This window comes from Gordionus sp. m RMFG-2023, chromosome 4, assembly GCF_954871325.1.
Source record: "Gordionus sp. m RMFG-2023 chromosome 4, tfGorSpeb1-WG-v2, whole genome shotgun sequence".
Classification (NCBI taxonomy): domain Eukaryota; kingdom Metazoa; phylum Nematomorpha; class Gordioida; order Chordodea; family Parachordodidae; genus Gordionus; species Gordionus sp. m RMFG-2023.
Genome location: NC_088778.1, coordinates 31,601,409 through 31,614,842, shown reverse-complemented (window position 1 = coordinate 31,614,842; position 13,434 = coordinate 31,601,409). Strand labels below are relative to the sequence as shown.

Below are 13,434 nucleotides of genomic sequence, written 5' to 3'. Positions count from 1 at the left end.
AATCAATATAAGTAACAATTTGCATTCTACTATTTAACGCCATCATTATTATAATTAAACATCTTATTATTCATCCCACAATAGATGTAATAAATTAGATATCTTTTTTTCTCTTTTTTTACGTGTTTTTAAGAAAGCTATTTTTTTTCTTCTTTGAAAAACAGTTTTAAGTTAAATTTATAATACGTATATATTTTATATTATTAATATTATTTTAAGATATAATACACCAACTAGAGATGGTGCGACAATAATATATAAAAATTTTTTTCATGATATCACTCTGGTTCTTATTTTATAGTTATATGTCATCCTTGCCGTGTAAATAACTCAAAGCTTCAATATATTTGTATAATTTCTTCTAAAGATTTTTAGTGATTTTGTTTCATCAATTCTATAATAATAAATTCTGATATTGGTTACCATCGTGAAAATCATGGCTATAACTGTAAATTAACCAGCTATTTGTATGGCTATGTAATTTAAAATTATTTCTACAGCTGCTGAGAGCATATGATTGCATATTTTAGATATGCAATAATGGTCAACTGTGTAATCGTTTATATTCGAAGCTCTAGATAAAACCAATAGTTCCAGTTATTGGTTTATTTTTTTTACAGAAATATGATATTCCTCCCTCACACATATTATATATGCCCCAACAACACATGTCATAACATGTAGGGGCGTCGCTAGCCTTTACAAACTCAAGAACTCAGCTAAAATATTTTATATGGCTTTTGCCCGGCCTTCGACCGGGTTTTATATTAATATATTATACATTTTTAAAATATGCTAACTCTAGACAATTATTCTGAATTTCATATTTTGCCATTTATAATATTTTGCATACAAAATAAACTAGCATATAAATAATTAAAACAATACAAGACATTTCTAAAAATAATATTTTTTAATACAAAATCTATTTATTACAGTATAAAATAGTTTCGATTGCTGATATAAAAAAATTTTGCGCAAAAAATTACAAGTGATAAAAAAGGTTAATTAATTCATACATATGCCACGGCCCAAGGCTATATAATTTTAGCAAGTTACATTGACAAAAGGTCATGAAACTAATATAACTCTCTGTTACCATTTTAGACAATGTTTAGAGAATGGACTAATAAGGAAAAATTTATAGGTCTACCCAAATCAACAATTTTTGAAAAAGAAAATATAAACGACCAATCCAAATCATAAAACTAAAAGATTATCTTCCATTTTTAATGATATATAAACGAGTACACAGTTGACCATTATTGCTTATCTAAAATATGCAATCATATGCTCTCAGCAGCTATAGTAATAATCTTAAATTACATAGTCACACAAATAATAGATGCTGCTTAATTTGCAGTCATAGCCATGACACCAGCGTCTACATGAGCGGTAGGGGTAGGAACAGTTTGCATCCTATTTTTTTGAAGAGGGTATGAGATAGGCTGCTTTAATGAGGGTAGGGTAAATTTTTTGGGGGGTTATCTATTAAATTTCGAGATGAAATTTGCTGTAAAAATGAATACTTTTATTATATAATTATTATAATGCAATCCATCGACCAAATCTATAAATTGTAAACAATCATACACATTGTTTTCCAAATAAATCTTTCTGCTATCCTTTTAAATGTAATTTAAAAGGTTTAGATATTTCAGCAAGCTCATAATGCCATAATAATTAATTTATTGTAAATAATGGAGGTTTTAATTGAATTTATTATCTAAAAAATAAATTCTTTATATTCACAAAATATCGATAGTTGGTAGTAAATATAGATTAATTTAAGTTATCCTAGATAAATTCTTTGAAAAAAGTATCAATAAATTAAAAAGGTGAAAACAATAATAGACAGGCACCGCCGCCAAAGGCGGTAGAATTTTTTAGGGGGGTAGGCAAAGGTTTTTGAAAGGGGTTTGCATCCAGTGAAAATCCTGTCATGTAGACGCTGCATGACACTCACGATGGTAATCCATATCAGAATTTATTATGTTAGATAAATATATAAAACAAAAACAGTAAAAATCTTTAGAAGAAATTATGCAAATATATTGAAGTTTTGAGTTATTTACACGGCAAGGATGCCATATTAGAAATGAAACATTTTGTTACTATAAAATAAGAACCAGAGTGATATGAATTAAGATTTTATATATATTGTCGCACCGCCTCTAGTTGGTATATTATATCTTAAAATAATAATAGATTGCAATAATATCAAAAATATAATCGTATTATAAATTTAACTCAAAACTAAAAATAGCTTACCTAAAAACACGTAAAAAAAGAGAAGAAAAAATATCTAATTTATTACATACATTTTTTTTTTCTTTTTAGCTTTCACCTTTTCTGGTGGTAAGCTCCTTCTCTTATCTATTATAATATTAATCTTGCTATCTATTTTTATCTTTGTATTTCTGATCGATTTATCGATCAGCGGTGTATCATTTTTGAGGCCAAAGTATCTTGAACTCCCACCGGTGTATGAAATCAGTATCGGCCAGATATCCTACCTGAGTATCCCAACACGGAGTTATCAAATCGACAGATATTCCAATCTTGATCTCCCAATATTTGTATTTCTGATCGATTTCATTTGTATCGATCACCGGTGTATCATTTTTGAGGCCAAAGTATCTTGAACTCCCACCGGTGTATGAAATCAGTATCGACCATTAAATACATTGTGGGATGAATATTAAGAAGTTTAATTTTAATAATATCTTTAATAAATTGATGACGTTAAATAATTAAATGCAAAGTTACTTATATTTATTATCAAAAGCATTTATTATTAAAATTTTAAAATTATTAACTGTAATATATTAAATAACTGTCAAATTTGTGTGTAAAAGTGGCATTTTACCTAATATTTTATAAAAAATTATATATTATAAAGGATTATAAACTATTTATCTACTTACCTTTTATAAATAAATATCTTATGCTCATTTGGATTTGGACCTTGAAAATAATTTTAGGAAGAGACATGATAATTAAATTTAAAAATCAAAATTTAGCTGATTAGTGATTTTGAACTCGGCTAATTACAATATTAAATTTGTTAATTTTCAATTAATAAATGATTATATTTATTTAATTTATATAATAATTTAAATAATAAAAGTCAATAAGCTTCCTGTTAATGCTAAATTAATATTTAGTGAGTGATATTGTTATACTTTTCACAGAATTTGGTTGCAAGCTGACAGAGTGAACATATAATTTATTATATAATCTTATCTAATAATTAAAATAGTATTCATTTAATAATAATTTAGATAGTTTTATTAATTTTTAAATAATAAAATTAAATCTATATATTACTCAATAGAATTATAAAAGAAATCGTTCAGGGGGCAATTAAAAAAATTTATTTTTAGTTCAAGGGGATATTAAGGAGCAATTAAAGAAATATTTTTTGCTTCAGGGGGCTATTCAAATTTTTCTCAACTTTAAATCATTTTTTGAACGCGTTTTTTTAAAATTTAAACAACTGATTTTACCGAATTATGTATTCCATCCTGTTGGGAATACCTACCATATGAATTTCAGACAATTTTTTTTATGAACTTTGGAACTTAATTTAATTTACATTATATTTTCTATATATTTTTTATATAAATTATAAATGAGTCGAAGGTTAACAGCAAAATTGTCTACAATTCATAGGGTAGGTATTTCAAACATGATGAAATACATTTCCGGTAAAATCACATTTTTAAATAATTAAAAACGCGCTCAAAAAATGATTTAAAGTTGTAAAAATAATACATTGCCGGAAAAAAAACACATTGACGTTAACATATATAATAAATATTTTATTGATTTATTTGATTATTTATCGGAATAAAATATGATGGGAAATCCTTAACTTTTTCCACTGTGGAATCCACTTTTATAACAGTATAGTGCGATTAAAGCCGATTCAAAATTAAAATAACCGAAACGTAAATTCACTCTTGTAACAGTTATGCGATAAAGATTGTCCACAATTAAAATAATTACAACGTAAACCCACTCTAACACTTTGTTGTGTACGAAAGTTCTGACTTTGAAATACCCTGATAAGTAGGAATTATTTAATAAAGTAATTAATATGGTTAGGATTAAAAATAGGGATTATTTTATACTATGAATTATTTAGTACCATAATGAGTCGGATTTAAAGTGGTCCACTCAGAGACCTTCAACTTAGTCGATCCCTCCCCCGCCACTATCCGTTTCCGGAACACGCGCACCAGCGCTATGACATAAAACTTAGAATAATTACTAAATGGGTCACAAAAATGGCTGGTTCAGCTGATTTGCATTCAACTGCGCTTTCAAATGCATTATTTTGAATGCATCGACAGTCTAGGTATTTATATGTCATTGATTAAGGGAATATAAATTAAATTTTACAGATAAGTTTGGTTCTTGGGTTAAACTGCTTGATTTTTCAAAAAGGCTAACCCAATATTATAGCAATAAAATAATAATCAAGCCTGGATATTTTTTTTTCTCATAGATGTCATGATAGCTTGGGCATCTATTAAAGAAATTTTGAAACTTGCGTAATATTATTTTGACTATAATCTTAATTTAAATCGTTTAACAATACTAAATAAGTTAAATATAAAAAAAAACAGCTCATATTTCTTTTAAAAATCCACCCCTACCCTCCCTGAAACTTGGCAAATAATAGCTAATTTAATTTTCGGGCCTTTATATTTTGTTCGGTTCCTATGCCGGCTTTATTTTTACCGTCTTCGGGTTCTTGGCATCAGCAGAACCGGCCTATTTTATATGATATTTTTTTTGGTTAACGTTCTAGAATTTTTTTTAATCGATATTTGCTTCTTTTTTTTGTGGAGGGGGGGGGGGTGAATTCAAACGTAAAATTGAAACGCCTTTTATGCCAAATTTATTAGAAGATTCTACCAAATTATATAAACTTGAATAAACTAAAAAATAAATGAATTGGGTTTATTCAAACATAAGAATTCTCGGGCCAGAGGTTGCCAAAATTAAAAATATTATAAACTTTAAAAAAATAAATGATCATTTTATTCTTTTTATAGTTGCTCGCTTCAAAATTAAAAGGAAAATGAGATTTTTTTCCAATTTTGGCACTGGCACGATAATATGATTTTGGAAAAACACTTAACAAAAATATTAGATTTAAACTTAATACTTAGGTCATCTGTATTGTACCCACCCTCCCAAAATAATATATATTAAAATTAAAAATATATTTTTTTAAAATTATTGCAATTTACAACACAAGTTGTGTATTATATAAATTTGAAACCAGGGGGTAATAAGATATGATGTTTATTGTTTTTAAATTTTACCAAGGTTAAAATTTTTAAATTTTTTTAAAAAAGATAAGATTTTAACGTTTACAAATCTATTAAAAATTATCAATTTTTGATAAATTAAAACAAGATTTAATAAGATGGAGGTGCAATCAAATAAAATGTTTACCTTCATGTAATCTTATTTTAAATAAAAAAAATATGTCTCCGATATTGATTGGAGAGAGATGGTACCCATTATCCGTGGGATTTCGCCTAAAGTTGCTTCTTGAGATGATATCGCGGCTTATTAAATCGGCTATATCGAGATCTTTATCAATACTAACCATAATATATTTTTCTGCCAACCCTTCAATGATACTTGAACGCTTTGAAGCAGTTAAGAATTATTATGAAAAAAAAAGTTGAATCTTATGCGGGGTCTATTAAAGGTCTTTAAAACCAAAAATAATTTTAATAAGTTGAATCGAAGTTATCCCCCCCCCCCTTACAGTGATTAAATTTTTTAGTTTGATTAAACAGGAGTCACATTGACCGAGAAGGGAGATATTGAAAGTAATTTCTTAAATGACAGTGTATAATTTTTTATATTAATTTTTTTAAATTAAAACTAATCATTATTTAATGTATAACAAACTACAGTAAACATTTAAGATAAAGTGTGTTTTGGTCCGATGAGAGGTATTAACGAATTCATAAAGCTTTTAACTTTTAACTCTTTGTACTGAACAATTCTCGATTAATTTCTTCAAGTTTTCTTCAAGCCCACACTCCCAATTCTTTTTAATTTTTTTTTGGTTTGGCCATAAGTATTTATAATATTAATGCCTGACACCCAACCCTGATTGTATTGGACAGATCAGGAAATTTGTTATATGTTGTTGCCATAAATGAAAATATTAAAACGTTTATACTATAAGATTTTTCAACACCTTACATCAACTGGTTTCAAAATTTTTTTAAAATTTTAGGCCCGATTTGTGATTTTTAATGTTTTTAAAATTTTTAAGCCACGGTCCTCGCGACTCATATTTTTTTTTTTAAAAGAGGAAATTGGAAATATGAGTGGTAAATGGATTATTAAAGGCTTTCCATTATAAGACTTTTTCTCACATTTTCTCATTGATAAATGTTTTTTTAAGCTTTGTCTGGATCCGCGCATTTTACATTTAAAAATTTTTTTTGGCGCAGATTTTAAAAAGTAATATTATTTTATATGCATGGCCCGAGCATGTCTCTCTTATGAGAAATATTTTTTAAAAAAAATAAATTTTTGACAAGGAATTTAGGAATTTTTATTTATACTATTGACTACCGTAGTGTTTTATATGGCTCGATTTGATCCGATTTTTAAAAACGGGTAACTCAACATTATAGCCAGGAAAATGTTGCCTAAGTGTCGAGATTTCGCCAATAGATGTTAATCCTATGCGTCCTTGCATAATATTTTTCTGTATAAAATATTGAGTTTAACAACATTATATTGAATACAGCCATGTAAAAAAAAATATAAACAGGCTTAATGATATAAACTAATTAATTTTAACGCTTACATTTACTTGAATAAAAATTGGGTTAAAAAATATTCTAATTTCATATTATTATTTTCAAACAAAAATTTATGTTTATATTTGTATTATTTTAAATATTTTTTGCCTCTATTTAAGAGTAATGGAATATTAATCTTTAATATGGCTTCTTTTTTTTAAAAAAAAAAAATTTTACTTTGAAATGATTTATAATTTAAGTCAATAATAAATTCATATAGTTTCTTTTCGATAATGGACTAAAACTAGTGTAGTTAAATCACCTTCGTGACTCTACTATGATAACCAAACTTTTAGCCTAAAAAATGATAAATGTTTTATTAGGATAAATAAAAATTGGCTATGCCCATTTTGGAGATCCAACAACACTATAATATAAAAGTAGTTTTTTAATGACTCGATTTAAGCCTATTTTTAAAAAGTTTGCTAAATCACTATTTTCACCAGAATTAAATATGGCCCTTAACCCTAAACCCCGATATTTCGCTAATAGAATGTTCAAACCTCTTTGTGCCATCTATGAGCGAACTAACTAGGCTTGCGTTATACTCTCTGGATAATATATTTAGTTAAGACGTTTTTAAAAAATAGACTCAAATAGAGCTGTTAAATAACACAAGTATCAAAAACAATCGATGTAAACACAAAAATATAAGCATTAAATATTTTATTTACTACATTTTTACATTTTTGCAATACATATTTTTGCAATTAATTTAAATAAAAACAAAGATGTATATTTTCTTTCTAGAATGTTGATGAAACTCTGCACTATTAGCTAATTTAGTTTTTGGAACATTGTTTTCCGCATCCGGCTCCAGCTCCAGCTCCGGCTCCGGCCCCAGCTTGGGCTTGGTTTTTTCCTGCATGGGCTCCCGCATCCGCGCCAGCTGATCCGGCCTATCAAAAAAAATGGTATTCTTGGTTATATCGTTAAAAAAATTTTTTTTAATATACTTTAGCTTCGCTTTTTCCGGCTTGTCCCAAACCACCAGCTGCACCTGATTCTATAATATAATTGCAAACAAATTATTAGTTTTTAACAGAGTGTTGTTAAACGGCTTTGAGCCGTTTTTTAAAAACGGCTAACTCAATATTTTAGCCAGAAGGATATTGCCTAAACCTCTAGATTTTGATAATATTATGTCTAGATCTCTGTTCCTTCTACGAATAAAATCTTCAGGCTTGCGTAATATTTTTATGGATGGAATATTGAGTTAGCCGTTTTGAAAAATCGACTCAAAACCAGCCGTTTAACAGCTGATTTATAAATATTAATATTATTATAAATAATTATATATATTTACCGTTTTTGTTGGGCATATTGTTTGATTTGTCTTTCAAAATATTTTTAAAATAAATTTTTTTGTGAATTGAAAACGAAAAATTGTAAGCCTTTTTATATCAAGGTTTATTTGGCAATGTTAATTAAAGTTTTTGATTATTATTTTTATTATTTAAATATTTAAAAAGGATTTTAATGGATTTGCCAATATTTTGTTCCAAAATATATTCCAATATTTATTTTTCTTAAAAATGTATAAAAATAAAATTAAATATTATTGATAATTTTATATAGAATTGATAAGGTTGGGGGAAATTTTTTTTTGGCAAACTTACATATATATTAGGTTACATTTAAATCTTAATTCTATTATTTACTTCTAATATATATATTCTATTCGTCTTTACATTTGCATTTAACTGGATTTTATTGATTAAAAATTAAAAGCAATATTTTTTTTAGATTTGATTTGAAAAAGGTAAAGAGAAATCTTAAAATCTCTAAGAATAGTTTACACATAAGTTGGTTAATATTATTAGTATTGTTAAACGGTTCAATTTTTTAAAATGGTTAGCAAAAGAAATATGAAATCCTCAAGATTTCGTTAATAGATCTCCAAACCTTTCTACCTTCTTTAGGAAAAATCACCGTGATAGTTTTGGCTAAAATATGGGTTAGCCATTTTTAAAAATCGGCCGATCTTTTTTAGTAAACATTTTAGGCGTAATTCCTCCCAATAACCCGAACAAATTAAAATACTTTTTTTTTTGGAACACCTCCTTTATATAGATTATAATTATGTTATAATTTAGAGACGTGTTACATTTTTTCTTTGCCTAGTTCCAATCGGGCCTACGCGAATGGGGAAGCGATGTTACAGCTACCCGGGACGTCAAAATAGGACTTTCTTTAAGGGCCTCTTTGTGTCTTATGCCCCGAACGTTTATTTTTAATTATTATGTTGGCAATGACATAAAATAATATCTAAACTGACGATGCATTCATTAAAAAGTGTACATCAATGAAAAACAGCTGGGGTCGCCATTTTGGTTACCCATTCTTTTTTAAAATAACGTATTTTCAAATAACATCAATCTGGATCGTAAAATTAGGAAGTTTTTTTTTTAACATGAGAATAATTACTATATAGGTTACCAAAATGACGGGTCCAGCTGATTTGCATTCAACGACGCTTTCAAATGCATTATTATGGATGCATCGTCAGTCTAGGTATTATGTCATTGTATGTAGCCTAGGGATTTTTTCAAATTTCACTCTTATGAACGGGTTGCATATTTTACATATTAGGAAAATTTATCATTATTATTTACTAATTAATTTTCTTTATTCTTATTATTAGAAATTAAAATATAATATGGAGAAAAAATATGAAATATCAATAACCATGCTTCTTTATTGTTTTACTGAAATCTCTCTCTTCAAAGGTTCTAAAGTCGTACTAAATAATAGTACAGCACTAATTACACTACGAATCTAAATTGGATGAATGATGATAGAGATAATCAAGAAAATTTATGCGTATTTAATCCAGATTTTCTTTTAAAAAAATATGTAGCATCTCGACTTGTATATAGTAAATCCCATGACAGATCAACACTAGTTTCAACCCTATATTCCCCTCCTCAGGTTTTTCTAAAATTTTAGGCAGAAAAATTATGCCTAAGCCTCGAGATTTCGTTAATATATGTATAGATCTTTGTTCCTTCTATGAGCAAAACTTCAGGCTTGCGAATATTTTTCTGGATAGAATATTGAGTTAGTCATTTTTTAAAAATCGGCTCAAAACGAGCCGTTTAATAACACTAGTTATAGGCCCAAGGGTCGTAAAAAAATGGGGAATTTTGGGAAAAATTCACTTCCATTTAATTTTACATGTCTTTAGTTACAATTGAGGTAGAAGAGTCATTTGAAATAACATAATTTTAAAAAATATTGTTTATTTAAAATGTTAAAAATTAAAAAGTGGAAATAATCATATAATCAAATCGGCATTTTATTTTTCATTCTCAATTTTATTTTTTTATGTGTAGCTTTAAAAAAATTTAGATCACAAAATTAAATTAAAAACACCTGAATAATGTTGTTAAACTGCTCGTTTTGAGAACTCATTATTTTAGCCGGAAAAATATTGCATAAGCCTCGAGATTTCGTTAATATATGTCTAGATTTGTTCCTTCTATGAGTAAAATCTTCAGGCTTGCATGTTTTTTTTTCTGGATGAAATATTGAGTTAGCCGTTTTTAAAAATAGGCTCAAAATAAGCCGTTTAACAACATTACATGAACATAGGGAATTCTTATTGAACATACAAATAAATATTTAATTTAACTATTGTTCCTTGAGCCTCATCCTCCTTCTAACACAGATTATCTTGAAAGATTTTTTGAATGGAAAAAAGGACCCACTTTAACACATCTATCAAATAAATCTAGAAACATAATTTCAAATTTTGTTACTAAACTTACCACAAAAGTTAATGATAACTTAAATTGTTTAAAATCATGGAAAGACTTATTAATCTTCTCTCACAAATGTCTTATACGTCCAACTAACAAAGAGACCCATTACATGAACAAATAAAATCAAACAATAATTTTGACACTATTCAAATGATAAACTACAATCATAATGTTAAAAAGCAAGTAGATGATATTACACACAAATGCAAAATAATATCAAATAAAATAGATCAAGGTGACATAGGGATGCAATTAAACTTGTATCCTCAGATAACCATCTTTCTCTTATCAATGAAGAAAATAACAATTATTGAAACAACTACATCCTGAAGCTTCCACAGATAATCTACCCATCTCTCCAATCCACCAGACTGTAATTTTTACCAGCGATGAAATAGTCAATGCTATCAATTCTTTCAATAAAAACTCAGCAGGTGATCTTGATGGTTTCAGACCCTCCTATTTCCAATACTTAATTAATTCAAAAAATCCTTCCCTTAGTTCTGTCATCAAGATTTTAACAACTTTTTGTAATAACATAATAAATAATGCTATTCCAATACAAACTTACCAAATCCCTTTTGGTGCACGTCTACTTACTTCCCGTCCCATTGCAGTTGGCTCCTTTTCAGAAGATTAATAGCCAAAATCATAATCGAACACATCAAACATGATGTTGTCAACATTTTAAACTCTTATCAAATAGGTTTTGTAATCAAGGGTGGCTGTGAAGCAGCGGCTCATCTCATACCTTAAGAATTTACTTAGAAAACCCACCTCCTGATTCTTTAATATGAAACTAGATTTCAAAAATGCCTTCAGTAGCCTACATACCTCATTTCTTCTAGGAAACTTTTACCTGTTATTCTAAATTTATTAACTCCTCATATGGTTTTCAGACGCCTTTGGCATATGAAACTTTTCAGATTTATCCCAAGAGGGCATCCAACAAGGGGACCCATTAGGACCTCTTCTTTTTTGTTTGGAATCCATCATCTCATCTACCAAAGTAAACAAAATTTCAACCTAGATCTTAATCTATGGGTATTTAGACGATGGGACAATCTGTGGCCAGCTAATGTACTAAGCGCCTTAAAACACTTGGAAATCAATTCCCAAGCTATCGGCCTGGTAATCAACATAAATAAAACAGAATTATGTTTCTTAAACAATAAGCCACTAAAGTTGGAAGGCTACAAAATTATTGCTCCTGACAGCTTAATCTTACTTGGGTCCCCATTAGCTAATGCGACCAAGTCAGATTTCCTCCATAAGATTTTAAAAAGCTTTTACAGTATGGAGCACCATCTAAGTCTCCTACCAGCACATCAATCTTTATTTTTAATACGTAAATGCCTGTACATACCTAAATTTATGCACATTTTCCGATCATCATCTTTTTTCAAAAACAATGAATTTATATCAAAAATTTAGGAAAAATTTAAAATATTTCTAAAAAAAATTTTAAACATAAATTTAAACCCATTCAATTGGTCACTTGCATAGTCACCATCTAAACTAGGCGGTTTTGATTTTTTTCCCTCAATCTTTTATCCTTATCACATCATTCGTATTTAGATTATCTAACAATTCTATGATTTCTGGCTTCATATGCCCTACCGATCGTTTAGACGACGTTATTGACAAATGGAAGACAAACACACCCCTTAACGCCGTATTACCATCAATCATCACACATAAAATTTTTTTCACACCTTTAATCTCGAAATACCAAACAGATATATCAGTCAATCCACCTTTAGATTACATTCAACTCCTTCAACTATCTGACAGACTTGATGGTCATGAATGGTTAGAATCACTCCCTAGTCGCAACCTTGGTAATCTCTTATCAAATGAGTAATCTTAAGTTTACGTCTAGGTTGCGATATAGTACAGCCTCATGCAAATGCAAACCCGTTGATTCTAAGGGTAGACATGGCTTTAATTGTATTTTTAGTCAAGGGCGACATCAACGCCACTCAGCTGTAAACCATATAATAAATAGAAGCCTAACAGCTGCACAAATTACAAACAATCTTGAACCATCAAATTTATCTCAAGTATATGGTTTAAGACCCTAATGATATGACAACCATACCTTGGGTCCATCACTCATATGGGACTACAAGTGTGTCTCATCATTCCCTTCAAACTTATATTTCAATTTAATAACACAGGCAGAAATTAAAAAGACAAACAAATACAAAAATTTTTAAAACTTCATATTCACTCCAGTAGTGACTTCTACTAAAGGGCATTTTTCGCCTTCAACATTTATGTTTTTAAAAAATCTGGGTAATAAAATACGACATTTCACAAATGAACCCAGAGAATTTCTTTTTAGTCGACAAAAAATTCAAATAGAACAATTATGGTTCCTTTTTGCGGACTCAATTATAGAATTTTATTTTTAATTATATAATTATAAATTTATAAATTATAATTTCTTTAATTAGGTTTTATGTGAATAAAATTTTTTTAAAATAAAATACAAAAATTGTAAAAATCCAAAAACAAAAAAATTATGTTTTCCTTAAAATTATTTTTAGTTTGAAAAAATATTTTTTATACAGCATTCATATAATGATTTTTATTTTATTTATATATTTCTTATATCTATATTAGAAACAAATTGAATAACGAATAAACCTAATAAATATGCAAAAGTTCAAGTTGGGCCCGAAAACAGGTTTAGAAGATATGACATTTTAATCAGTAGTCTGTCGTAAATATTATTAATAAATGTTTGATAAATCATAAATTGTAACATATTTACTTCGTTCCTAAAGTTAACGACAATATTAGCAGTATCTGTG

The 13,434-nt window shown here is 28.0% G+C and overlaps 1 long non-coding RNA gene across 1 annotated transcript; it reads right to left on the bottom strand.

Moving 5' to 3' along the window:
- Window positions 1–7,551: 7,551 nt before the first annotated feature.
- Window positions 7,552–8,268, bottom strand: LOC135928400 (uncharacterized). Its single transcript, XR_010572318.1, has 3 exons — window positions 8,158–8,268; window positions 7,808–7,857; window positions 7,552–7,750 (listed from the first exon to the last, which is right to left on the bottom strand). It is a non-coding gene; the product is annotated as an uncharacterized LOC135928400 (long non-coding RNA).
- Between the last annotated feature and the right edge of the window lie 5,166 nt (window positions 8,269–13,434).